General features: G+C 38.8%; 1 protein-coding gene across 1 annotated transcript in view; it reads right to left on the reverse strand.

Annotated features, from left to right (window-relative positions):
- WDR17 (WD repeat domain 17) overlaps nt 1-11,753 on the reverse strand; it is a 56,427-nt gene extending 44,674 nt beyond the window's left edge. Inside the window, exon 1 of the mRNA XM_063402174.1 lies at nt 11,625-11,753. The gene's annotated coding sequence lies outside the window, so the exon portion shown is untranslated. The remainder of the gene's footprint in view (nt 1-11,624) is intronic.
- Nucleotides 11,754-14,488: the final 2,735 nt, after the last annotated feature.

Raw genomic sequence — 14,488 nt, forward strand, 5'->3', positions numbered from 1 at the left:
AATTTGCAGATAATGTGTGTAATATAGAGAGATATGTATACCACCATATCTGATCACAGTATGAAGCATCTAAGAGTCTGCATAAGATTCTGTTCTCATCTTCCAATCCAGAGCTACAATAATCATCAGAAGATGGCTTTTATGCTGGCAAATTGCCAAGACTGTTCTGATTTCAGATAAAGTTATTTCTTTAATACATCTTACATCTAAATCCTGATGACAGCTATTAAAAGGTAATTCTACATCTGAAACATCTATATCATGAGTGACATGTAAAATGAGAACTGTGGGACAGTCTTAATACCCTCCAGGTTTTTTTACTTATGAGCATATAGCTGGCATTACCAAGTAATACACAATAATATAATGAAAGCAGCTGCTTTCAGTAGCATCTCCCGTATTCTAATTCGTTAGCTGACCATATACTGTGAAAACAAGAAAAAGAAATCACAGAAATATAAGGTACCATAAAAGAGCTTAATACAGTGAAAAAAATGTGACTTATATTCATTTCCCACCATAAATCTTTGAAAGCAGCTGTAGATATGCTGCTAATAAATGCTAAAAAAAACCCCAAGTTATCGCAGGATAATGTTGCTATAGTAACAACTCCTCCTCAGAAAATATATTAATAAAAACATAAAGCTATCCAAGATACAACTTGGAAATGACCCTAGGTGAATTAAGTATCTCCCAAATATTTTTGTTTTACTCTATTACTAACCATAAGCTATTTTATTTTACTCTATGCATGGTATATTAATTCCTTCTAATACAATAAAATGAAATGTTTGCTTTCCATCTCATTGCATTTTTACAAATTACTACTTGTTAAATTATGCAACCTAAAAAATGTAAGTAGGTGGTTGTCACACTTCTAGTACCTTTTATCCAGCTAGCGAAATTAATTTTCAAAAAATTCATTTTGGATATGCTTTATTTTTGATTCAAGACCTCAATAAAACTACTAAAAATCTCTTCCTAGAACCACTATAGAAATACCACTTTTGATACTATCAATATAATAATAAAGAGCAGCTTAATGAAGAAAAATATAAAAGTAGTAAAAGAGAAAATATTACTTTAAGCAATTCTTACTCTTTGTTGTCCTTCATACCAATCATCTTCATCAAACCAGTGGGAAATATAAGTCATCCAAGCCATGAAAGAAGGCACAGTTGAAATAAAAAATACAAAACCTGAAAACATATAAGTAAAATAATTCCTGTGCAAAAATTTACTCAACACTACAACAAGCTACTCAAAGAGCAAATCTGAAGTCTGTGGTATGATTTGAGATTAATAGGTTTTAAATTCATAAATATATGATCTGAAATACTTTTAGCAGCAATTTAAATGTTCAACCTATTGGATATTCTAATAGAAAACAGAAATCAATGCTAAAACAATTACTAGATTATATATCCCAGTATTTAAAATTAAAGCAGGTTAGTGCTTCAAGATTGATTTTGCTGTGCTTCTGAGCTCTGAAAATGAGGTGCTGTTTGAGTCATTCTTATCTGTCTCCTAAAAAATTACTTTCCTTTTTTAAAATGTACTGTCTAAAAATGTAGTTCAGTGCACAAAAGCTTGTACTGAAATGTAAAATATCCTCAGAATCATGGGGAATGATTTGTTTTGGTTATGCAGGGAGTGGTTTCAATTGGCACAGTAGGAGGGGCCAAAATTATTGCAAATACCAAGCATCGGTTTAACCTTTTTTTTTAAGAAGGAAAAAATATAAAACTGCAACTCCATTGTTTACAGCCAGCAGAGCCTAAGGGGCTCAGCTGCAGCCACCAGCACTGGCTGAAAAATGTAAAAAGCCTAATTTAAGTAAATCATCAGAATCAATCTGCTTCTTTTCTCTTCCTCCGAATAGTTTCACGTATATGACAGCATTTATTCCTTCCGCAGGTAGTATCCTTTTCTATTATGCTTCCAAGTTTCACATTAGATTTCTCAGTACATTATGCCAGTGAAAATGAAAGGTTTAAACAAATAAAAGCTGTACTACCACATTTCTATACTGCAGCAATATACTTCCTCAGCTGTGCTGTTTAGGAGACATTATCATACAAATCTTCCTGACTGCACGGTTACAGCAACTATCAAATCCTCATCAGAGATGGTGTAGACCTAAAAATCACCCAGTTTCTTAAGAAACCTAGGATCCAGAAAATCTCTGCCTTTTTATACTGACTTAATAAGCTGTTTCACACAGTTTGTACAATAACAAATGCAAAAACTCAACACGCTAGTCCATTGTTTGATCAAGAAATAAACAAAGCAAAGTAGGGAAAGAACAGCTGGAAGTACCAGATACTAACTGGTTGACATTACTTATCATTTCCACAGAACAATTCTGTGTCATTACCTGTCCTACACCAGAATGCATAGTTTTCATTAAGGGTACTATATAGGCAGTTGACATTCTCCAGGGGAATAAAGAAAAGCAACAATACTTTTGATTTCCAACCTTTTACTCAGAAATTCTGATATTCAAGGAGAAAAAAAACCCCAAAACAAACCAAAAATACAAACCACGCGTGCAAAACCATAAACATTTAAATCAAGACACTCAGTAATAGGAAGTAGCATTCCAAGATTATCAGAATTTTTGTAGTTATGCAGTCCTCCATGTAAATAGATACAGACACAGGAATATACAGAACTTCCTATAATACTGCTGAAATTTTTCAAATTACTTGCCCTTTGAGATTTGAGCTCAAACATTAACTATGCAAAGTGCACAGAACTCCATGGGAAACATAAGACTCATAAACTGTCATAAGACTAATTCAGTCACCTCAAATCAGAGCGCTGAAGAAACCCCTAACTATGGTCTATGAGTAAACAATAAAAATGTTACTGATGTACCACTTCTGTGAAAGAAAATTTTACAAATTGTTAAAACACATCCACATTATAACTGCTCGTTACACACGAAAATCATGGTTTCAAGTAAACTGCTCATGAGATTGCAGTCACATTGGAGAAGTTCATAGAGAACTGTCTCCCACGGGAGAGACCCCATGGTGTAGTAGGGGAAGGACTCCTCTCCCCGTGCAGAGGAGGAAAACCTCAGGTGATGAACTGACTAAACCCTCCCACCCTGTCAGTGGGAAGGAGAGAGGGGCTGGGGGAAGAAAAGATGTTCTTAAGGGCTTATTTTACTTCTCATTATGCTCCTCTGATTTTGTTAGTAATAAATGCACTTTTTGCTTTTAAGTTGAGCCTGTTTTGCCCTTGGAGGTTTTTTTCTCCCAGTTCTTATCTCAACTCATGAACCCTTCATTAATTTTTCTCTCTTCTGCCCAGCTCTGGCAGGGGAGGCTGAGCAAGCGGCTTTTGTGGGCGTCTGGAGTTTGGCTAGTGTCAAACCACAACAGCCTGTAGCTGCTCCACCATCCCTGTGATCTGAGTTTTCTAGTCTCAATAACAACCTGTCAGAACTATGAGTCTCTCAAGACAGACAAACACTGTCATTCACATTTAGTTCCACTATCATCAGGGAATCATGGGCTACAATGGATACGGATACTGTATAATCCTTTCTATCAACTGGTAAATATCTTCAATTCAAAAGTACAGATGTAATTAAAATCTTCTCAGGATAGCAGATGGGAACATAAATTGCTTAAAAATATCTGTTACAATAACCTGTAAATAAATTAAGAAGTTTGGTGTAAAATTGTACATGAAAAATAAAGACAAGAAAGACTGCAAACGCATTATGAGGCAATGATATGTTTTTGTCTATTTCATCATTCATCTCCAAGTGCTAGGAAAACTCTTTTACTATAGTGGGGTGGTTTTGGCTAGGGTAGAGTTAATTTTCTTCCCAGTGGCTGGTATGGGGATGTGTTTCAGGGTTGTGTTCAACAGAATGAACAACACAGATATTATAATTAATATAGATGATACAGAGCCAAGGCATTTTCTGGGAGTGTGTGTGAGGCTGTGAGGAAATTGAAGCTAGGACAGCTGACTCCAATTGACCAAAGGGATTTCCAGACCATACTACATCATGCTAAGTACATAAAGTGTGAGGAAGAAGGAGAGGGCGAGAGACATTCAGAGTAAAGGTGTTTGTCTTCCCAAGCAATCACTGATGGGGGCTTACTCTCCTGGAGATGGCTGAGCACCTATGTGCCCATGGGAAACAGTGAAAGAATTCCTTGTTTAGCTTTGCTTGCGTGCTCATCTTTTGACTTCCCTATTAAACTGTCTTTATCTCAATACATGAGTTCTCTGGCTGTTACCCTGCAGATTCTCTCCCCGATCCTGCTGGTGGGGGAGTGAGAGAGTAGCTGAGTGGGTGAGTGGGGCTTGATTGTTGGTTGGGGTTAAACCATGACAGGTATAACAAAATGTATGTGTAGGATGAATAAAACTATGTGTACTAAATATTTTAATAAAAACAAGAAAAACCTCAAAGCGTTCCATCTGTTAAATTGTTGTAATTAATGTTAATATTAGGTAACTTAGTATGCTCTTACCCTAAAGTCCAGTTGGGACCTCCAGTTAAGTGTACTTTGATCTCAATTTAAGGACAACAAAATGTACTATAATAGATCAGACCAAAAGAGACATCTTCAAGACATATACAGTCTTGCAATATATTGCCCAATAAATTTGTTTACAATATTCTAGAAGGAATAAAAAAAGACAAAACATCCTATTCATTTGATGCAGAAACGATTGTTTAATTCTTGAGCTGACACAAGAAAGGAGCATGAAGGTCAGGTATGTTCAGGTTAGACATTATGAAAGGGTTCTTCACTGAGAGAGTGGTCAGTCACTGGGACAGATTCTCCCTGAAGCTTTCTTGTCACCAAACCATTCAGATTTCACTGAGCATCTGGACAATGCTCTTAGTCATGTGGTTTAACAAGGAGCAGGACATTGGACTCAATGATCCTTACAGACCCCATCAAACTTGAGATATACTATGATTCTATGATCAAACTTGTGCTGCAGACATTTCACAATCTTCCCTTTGGAACTACATACTCTCATTTTAGCTCATTTCAGATTGACTAGGCATAAATCTAAAAATTTAAAACAGTCAGAAGAAAAAAGTGGAAGGGATGTTGAAAATTATGATGCTTTAGCATATGAACATCACAATGTGTAATTAAAGTTCAGCACTACTATGATCAAGAATTACAAGAAACCAAATACATAATACATACAACCACCCCAACCCCCCACTCAAAAAAAAACCAAAAAAACCCCCAGCAGTTATTTGCTCTTTGTATTTCATATGAAAGTTGATCTTTTGGACATTCCATTGCAGATATTTGTTTATTATGAGAGCAAGCTACTACCTTGCTCTTCACAAAAGACATGACCTTAAGAATCTGGAAGAATATGCTAGAGACTATAGTGGCCTCAGTCTCCACACATTAATAAAACTGTATCTAAATATAACACACATGTGTAATTTACCTTAGAAAACAGAGGATAAAAGATTACATCTGAAAATAAAGTCCTATATTGCATTAGAATGAACAAAATGATGCTACTCTCCCACATTATCTGGTAACATCAGAAGTCAGAAATGCACTTCAGTTATGAATAAAGAATTTCAGAAATGGATGAGAGGTAAAAAGCCTCTATTTTAATCTTCCACTTTTAACACCAAATTTGCTGTTAATTAATAATTTGAAGTTGATATACTGTGACAAATCAACCATGCACTTTTTTTTCCTAAATACATCTTTAACCATTATTTCTGTTTCTGCTTGACTACTAGATACAGAAACATTTAGACATTTTTCTCTATAACGTCTATAAAAAGTCATGTTTGATATACTCCTGTAATAAACCAGAGGCATTACATATGTTTCAAAATTCAGAATTGTTTTCAATTAATTCAATTTTTACCTTTGAATTTTTTATTTTTGCTGTACTTAATTCTGAAAGAAAACTTCCTGCCAATCTATGTAGACATAATTTCATAATATACCCCATCATAACTCTAAAAATTATCGGCTATAACTACTGAATTACTAAAGATTAACATGCTGTGACTTTGCATGGAAAACACAAAACTCATTACAGGAATGTCTTCATAGCAAAAATGCAACACCAAATAACACAAGAACAAAATGCTTAAAAATTTCCTTAAATTACAATAGTATAGAAATTCATTACTTTCATAATTTATATGCCAATACAAATTCATTACTCCAACATTGATAGTAATAAAGTCAGTTAAATGCTCAGGTTTGATTTATTAACTAGCACTTTAAGAATCTTTACACTGAGAATACAAAGCATGTAATGATGCCAAATATTGTAAAATAAGTCCTAAAATACAATGCTTAGAGTAAAGCTGTGCAAGAACCAATCATATGATAACGACACAGCAAAGCTATACGTCAGCCATCTTATGTCATATGAGGTAGGCAAGAATTCCCCTAACTTCCTCAATTCCTATCAAGTTATTAATGGCACAAACAGCAGGGCTCTAAATAGTTGTCCTTTTGGATTTTTTCCCTCACTTGCTCTTTCCCAAGAAGCTGTATGGATTTATCAGGACAAGAAGACATACCAGAACCACCTCACAGTGATTAGAATAAGCTGTTAGCAACAGATGTACAATACTATCATCTCCACCAGAACTACACTGGGCTGAGACTTTCACACAACCTTCTCACAAGCTACTTTTAAGGTTGAGCTTTATCAGTTTATAGAAGAGATTAAGCTTTAGCTACCAACAATAGCAGCGGATTGGACTTGATCATGTATCTTCTTAAGGATGTTCCATAACTGGAATTTAAAAATAAATTCAATGAAGCTTTATAGTCTTTTTCCAAGAAAATAAATAAACATCTCTTAAAAAAATTATAAGTTGATATATATTTATAGTACCACTTCTACTATGGCTTAGCAGATGCCATGCTAATTCTGTGAAGAATAAATATAAGAAATGGCAAAGTTAACTACCTCCAATTGTGTCCTTGGTCAAAAAAGACAAAAAGGGTACAGAGTATATTTACAGAGTAAAATCACAACCTTATTCATAAAACTATGTCTATATTGAAATACTTGTCTCAGTTTCACAATCACTACTTTATAAAATTTGAATCTAGTCAACATTAAAGTTGCCCCAGTTATAATTTAACCTGGCAAGCAGCTAACTCCATGCAGCCACTTGATTTTTTGGTCTGTCAGCACACAATTCATATGCCAAGAAACATATTACATGTATTTTTTTGTATCATGATCACAAGATCTTATCTACGTCTAGCTAAGTCATTCCATTCAAACATATTCTTCAGATACATACTAGATTCTAATAAATTTAGATTATAAATCTGTCTGTAAATAAATTGCACACATTATAAAGTAAGTATTTTAATTATATCGACTTTTTATGGTGTGCTGATTTGGATGTTAAGATAAATATTAATTAAATAATAATTACTATAAAGTACATTTCTAAGGTAGATGTAAGAAATAATATAAACACTCCCTCATGTACCAAAAAACTTATCTATGAGGAAAAAAAATGATAGCATCTGTAGCCCAAAAAAGACTATAAAGAAAATAAACTGAAAGTAGGAAAAGAATTTAATTAAATAAAACAAATTCTTTCTAGCTGTGAAACTTGAGGTAATATTTAAAATCAACTATTTGTTAATAGATCTGCTGAGATAAGAAAAGTTGAACAGTCAAAATGAGGATGACATCCAGCTGTATATCAACTTATTAATTTTCCAAATTTGAACTAGTAGTTAAAGCTGGACATGGGCAAGAAAGACTTGATTTTATTAACAAAACAAGTCACCTCTTGAAAAGTTTATCTCCAATATAATGTTCTAAAACATGAGATTTTCTGCCCTAGGAATTTTTACACAGCAGTTCATTTAACAGGTTTGTTCAGACACTTCACAGCCACTTGTGCTCAAATAGCCATAAAAGAAATATCACAACCAACCCCAAAATAAGAAACTCTTTACCTGTAAAAAGAGTGCCCTTGATTCTCTGGGAAACCAGAATGGGATGCAGCTACATACCTGTTCACAGCCAGCAGTTAGGTATAAAAGATGCGCTTAGGTTAGCAACAAATTATTCACCTCACACTTGACAGAGGTCTCAATCTTTCTTTCCTGAAATCTAAACCAATGTATGAAACTGATCTCCTGGATCTGACATATCCTCTTTCTGTCCATCACTATCAGTCTTCCATCACAGATATTTTCAGACAATAGATTAACAACTTCAAAAGAAAGTGAGGAGAATGATAATAGTGGCATTAATTAGTTCTCCCAGACCTTGATTAACCTATATGGGGTAAAAAAATTAAAAATAATAAACTCTAACATGAAACTTCCAAATGATTCTTTAGCCAGATGGAAAAAGAGAATACAGAAGTTTAAAACCAAAGAATTAGGTTTTGGACTGTCAGCAGACTAGGCCATTTATGTCTCATTAAAAAAGAGCTTATAGACCATGTCATCTAATGGTACAAGTAAATGTCAACTATTATACCTGAGAGAGAAACAAACTAGTTCTTAAAACATATAACTCAAAAGGATGAGTTAAACACTGTGTGTTGTCCCCCTTCCCCCAACCCGCCCCCAAAAAAATGCGAACAGAGGTGGTAGGTTTTAACAGACCACGAAATTGAGTACATACTACAGAACTATAGTACATCAAGCAGAACAGAATCAGTCAAAAGTAGAGAAAGAGGAAAAAACCCCTTACAAAATCAGTCAAACGTTGGATGTAATAAACCATGGGAAAAGTATGGGCCACCAACAAGGATGTAGCCAGAAGAGATGTACAACATGTTAGGAAACAGAAGGAGGCCTAACACCATTATACATTCATGCATTATGTTTGGTTAGCATTCAAGAGACATGGATTTAAACATTTAAATACAGGAGTTTAAAAAATAATGAAACAAGTAGGCAGAGATATAGAAATGTTATTTGAATCAAGATGTCATACATGTTAAGCAGCTGGGTTCAAACTGGTCACGTTGGCTAGAAGGTAGGTAAAGGTTCGTAAACCTGAAGCAAATTTTTAGCCAGTAGAAGCATTAAGAAAAAAAAAAACTTCATGAAGCAGGAGAAAGGCAGTATTCATTTCATCAATTAAGACCTGTAATATAGAGCCCAAGGAAAAAAAAATTACATCAATCCTTTTCCACTGCAACAACTGCTTCTGAAAGCCTCTACCATCATTAAATAGGAAATTAGATACTGGACAACATTCCAAACCAAGACATTCACCACTGATGAAGGTGTTAAAAATCACTATTTATCAACTTGTTTGCTGACACACAGCTTCCCACATACACCTAAACAAAGTAGCCCAAGCGAAAAAACATAAGGAGGAGATTTAGCAGAGGCAACAGTGCAGTCAAGGTTATCAGCATAAATTAAAACACCAACAAAGTAAGACCCGGAAAAAGCAAGTTCCTACACTTGACACTGCCTAAAGAACTAATAAATTATATTGACAACAAATAAAGAAAGTCAGCAAAGTTCTACAGGCCTTTACTAATAACCAAATAAACTCCACACATACCAGAGCAACCAAATTCTCCAACCAGTACTAGAACAGGACACGAAATAAATGGCCCCAGTGGATACAGTCAATGTGTGCTTATAGGATGCAAGTGGGGAAAAGATTACCATAAAAGCTTCTGTCCTTTTCTGGTGCCCATAGTACAGCTCAGCTGCTACCATAAATAGCGGCTAGCCTGAGTGACAGGAGGTCACTGAATTGCCTATACCTTTACAGGGGTATTCAAAGTTCTTGTAGCCACTTTCTGTAATTCAGATGTTATATTGATATTTACTTCTTCTCTAGTGCTGCCGATATTTCGTTTTATAAAACAAACAATGTCAGTTACACAACAACACCACCAGCACTTTGTGAAGTTACTCTTACTGGCCACATCAACTTTAACTCCCAGACTGCTTTCACTAAGTTATTCCTAAGATATACGAAAGTTTCCCTTTCCTATTAACAGTGCTAGAAATAAAATAATTAAATGGACCATTAGGACTCACCAAGGACCTTCTGACATGGTTCTTGCTATGTGGGAATTTTCCTCATAGCAGATGGCCCAATGACAAGTTTATCACGTGTTATGGGTCCTTTAAACACCCAGAGTTGCTCAAAGAGTAAAAGATTTGGTATAATATAACGTAGAGAATGCTGAAACTGAGGAAGAAGACTGTAGATATCTTATCAAGCAGAATACTTAGTAAGTGGGAAAAAATCAGTAAGTAAAACAATAGTCTGATGATATTTTAAAATTTTTGCATTATCCGTATTCTTCCCTGCATACTCCATATTACCTTTGCAAGTTCCTTATACCACCATGTCTCCACATGGGTTACAACAATTTCTCAAAGATGACTACAGTCTTAACAACTGAAGCTTTTGAACAGTTTTGAAATAGAAAATATAAATAATGATAACACAAAGTCATCTAGTCTGATTTGTGCAAGGCACTTAATCTCTAACAGAAGCGTTAAAATGTACCAGTAACTTACGCAGTTGTGCCTGTAATTAGGGAAGAAATGTCACAACAGAAGTGTATTTTCCCTATTTTAGGACTACAAAAATGAGGAAGTGCAAGGATTAGAACCTTAAACTTTTTTTAAAACAGTGGGAAATATGCCTTACCAAAAATAATGCAAAATAACTGTACTGAAGTTTGAAGAACATCTTACTGTTAACCATATGTGTTTCTTATGAGAATTATTCCTCTATTACACTCTTATGAATAACATGTAGCTGCATAATGTCATGCAAAAAATTTTAAACAATGTACAAAACCAGAAGGTTCAACACTCCTATAAAAACCTTCTAGAATTAATTAGAAAGAGACACGATGAACTTTCTAACCCATTAAATTTTTGAAAGCCTAGGTGCGTGGAAATCAGAAAGATACTCTTGAAGCAACAGGGTTTAGCGCTCAAAAAGGACATTTCCAAGTATTTATTTTCTATATCATGCCATGATAAACCCATTGTTAAAAACAGTATGGTCTTTATTGATTCTAAAATCCAGGATTATGTTCTTCACTGCAGCATTAAAAGTAATAAAAGATCTTGCTCAGACTTTGATTCCATATCTGCCATCTTCAAACCTTCCAAAACAGTTTCTCAAATTGTTGAATGACAATGTCTATGTAAAGCAACATCTCTTAAGATATTAGAAGAATTTGCTCAACAGAAAAAACACCGATAAACTTATTTCTTCATGTGCAGAGTCTGCCGTCTTAAATTCTCTTTCATAAGCTTTGCTTACTTAGCTTGTAGTTTGCTTTTGTACTTGAATGTGGATTTTTTGGGGTTTTTTTTTTTGTTGTTTTTTTTTTTTATTCTCTAAGCTTGATTTTGCTTCCCTCTCCCACACTTGTCCGTAAATGCTTTTCCCACAGCTACGAAAAGCATTTATGGTATAAACAAGCCCAAAGCTCTCCCTCCCTGCGGACGGCAAGTGTTTGCCACGCAGCTTGCTTCTTTTAGAGATTACTGCCTCCGCCTTTACTCGATCTTAACCTCGTGTTTTCTCACAAGCACGTTTGGAGAGAGAGACACACACAGTAGGACAGTCCCCAAAACAGTGCAAAACCGCGACAATACCGTCAGATGGCTCCTGGATGCTTCAGACACCGCCCGCAGCCCCGACAGCTCTCCGGGGCCGCTCCGTCCCCGGAGCGCAGGTCGGTGCAGGGCAGCGCGGCCCCGCCGACCCCGCACAACCTGCCCGGCCGTGCCGCACCCCGCGGGGCAAGAAACGCCGCGCCGCGCCTCCCCTGCCCTGCCGGGCCCGGCCGCCGAGCTCCCGCCCGTTCTGAGGGGGCGGCCGCCGCCCTCCCTCGCCGCCTCCCTCGCCGCCTCCCTCGCCGCCTCCCTCGCCGCCTCCCTCGCCGCCTCCCTCGCCGCCTCCCTCGCCGCCTCCCTCGCCGCCTCCCTCGCCGCCTCCCTCCCTCACCTGTCCGCCCGCGGCGCCGGGCACGGCAGCGCCGTCTCCGGGCAACCCGCGCGCCCGCCCCCGCCGCGCTCACCGCGTTGCCGGGCAACGCTGCGGCCGCAGGCGCAGGCCGGGCCGGCCGCTGGGCGCGCAGGCCGTGTGGGCTGGGCGGCGCCGGCGGTGCTCCGCAGACACGCGTGTGCGGCGGCTGCGGCCCGCGGGCTCGGGCTTACAGCCCTGCTGCTACCCCGCCGCTTGGGCCGGGTGGCCTTGAACGTCTCTTCCAACCGTAGTGATGCTGTGACTGTGTGACTGTTCCATGCGGGTTCCGGCCGGGGCGGCGGCTGCGGAGGGGAGGTCTCAGAGGTCGCAAGCCGCATTCCCCGTTACTGTGGGGGTACCAGAAATGAGCGCCAGGCGGGAAGGGCGGATTTTGCGCTCCCCGAGTGTCGCGGTGCCTTGAAAGCCTACCGCTTTCCGCCGTGCTAGCTCGTGCACCACGGCAGCGTAAGGCAGGGTCAACTTGCAGCGGGCTGAGCAGAGTTGATCTCTTTGGGTTCTTGGCCCAACGAGAGAGATGTCCTGTTCTCTTCTAAGGCCCGTCTTAATGTGCAGAAGCAAGGAAGAGAGGATCTAGATGCGGTGGAGGCAGGAACTAGTTTATTAACACCAACAGGAACTAGGTGCTCTGGACCCCGAACAATGCTTGTGCATCAACTTTTAAGGGACTTGGATAGGGGTGGGGAAAGGGGTGTCTCCCTTTCTAGGAACAAATCACACGCTATCTCCAGAGAGCACAGGGGAGGAGTTGGGGATTCATAACTAACTAGGAGATGTTGGGAGGGGAAAACTAAAGGCGGGAAAAGGGATTGACAGCTAACTGATGTGCTCAAAATAGAACTGACTGTATGTAACTCAGCAGGGAGTCTGAATATCAATTAGGGAGGAGGGGGTAAAGAGGAGGGGGATACAGAGAACTAAAGCCCGTACAAACGCGATATAATCACACCTTAATAAAACTTTCCAACTAACATTTCCTCATGTCTATTTTCCACCCACAATAGTAAACCACTCCAGAGTCCTTCTCTACTTTTCTCTGCCTCAGTTTCTCTCTTCCTTAATCCTTCTGTCAGCGCCCTCAGCTACTGCTCCAAACAGTCCTTTCAGAGTCTTCTCCCTCGTCTGTCTGTCAGCCATCTTAGCACAATCCTTTTAATTCACTTGCTCAGTCTCTCTGAAGATCCTTGTCTCGGCTTTCATCAACCAAATACTCATAAAGGGTCTAAATGAACTCATAACTCAAAAGCACACACCGCCACATCTCCCCCTTTTCTTTTAAATAAAAATGCAGCAGTCTTATCTCCAGTGTCTGAATTGCTGAGGATCTACTCGGTACTCAGACCTTGGATAAGTCTCGGCAAACTAAGGCTGTTGAGTGGGCCATCTCTCCTTAGGCAGGCTCTGAACTTCTTCTACAGCAATTTCAAGTTCAGCTGCCAAGTCGTCTTCGTCAGCACAGTTTTCCTCAGCATCTTCAAATTTTTCTGCTACTTCAACTTGGTGGACTTCGGGTTTTTTGGGAGACATGGAGGTGGAAACTAAACTTAACAACATTTTCCTGATGATTCTGAATCTTACAACTGCGATTAAAACAACGAACATGATTAACAGAATAGTTTTAATAACAGAGGTGGTCTACCCTGATACACCCCAGCCTTTGAATAAATTGCTGATCCAATCCCCTGTCTCTTGGCGGATCTGCCCCACCATTTCTTCTAAGTGCTTAATTGCTTCCCGCGTCTCTTTGGCCCTAGATGTTAAATTAAAACAGCACAAGCCATCGAATTCCTCGCATGAGTGCCCATGTAGGAGCAAAAGGTAATCGATGGCTGCACGATTTTGAAGGGTTGCCTGCCTCGTGATTTCTTCATCTTTCAGGAGGTTTGATAGGGCCCTGGAAGTTAAACGGGATTGTTTAGCTACCCAACATTCCAAATGACCTAATTCTCCGAGGGTCTTAGCAATTGCGACCCACGGTGCAAAGACAGTGATTGCGACTCCTTTAGATCGGCTCCAATGAATAATCTCGTCGTCGCAATCTTCCGCCAATTTTTTGAGAGAGTAGTCGTCTCTCTTCTTTCTGGAGTGTGTCAATGGGTGTGCACCATTTGTATAATTTTGTTTAACCCAGTCTAAAATTTGTGTTTTGTTGGGTGAGAACAATCTGAGGGTCCCAAAGGTTGCACGGGCCTCCTGAAAAATGAGAGGGGATACCTGCCCACGCGTGGTCTCCACAAATCAAAAACGTCCCCTTGGGAAGGCGACGGGGATGGGCAAGGACTTGTGCAGATTTTGGGTAGGGAGCTGGAGGATAACTATAAGACACAGCATTGCACTAGTGTGTGTTGAAGTGGGCTTTGGAGGAAATAAAATGACGGTGGTGGCGCAGGACTTGGTCATTACGAATGTGAAAGCAAGATGCAGCTTTAGCAGAGCCTAGAAGCTCAAGCTCCTGGGGCTCATTTTCTAATCT

The sequence above is a fragment of the Prinia subflava genome, chromosome 7 (assembly GCF_021018805.1).
Source record: "Prinia subflava isolate CZ2003 ecotype Zambia chromosome 7, Cam_Psub_1.2, whole genome shotgun sequence".
Taxonomy (NCBI): Eukaryota; Metazoa; Chordata; class Aves; order Passeriformes; family Cisticolidae; genus Prinia; species Prinia subflava.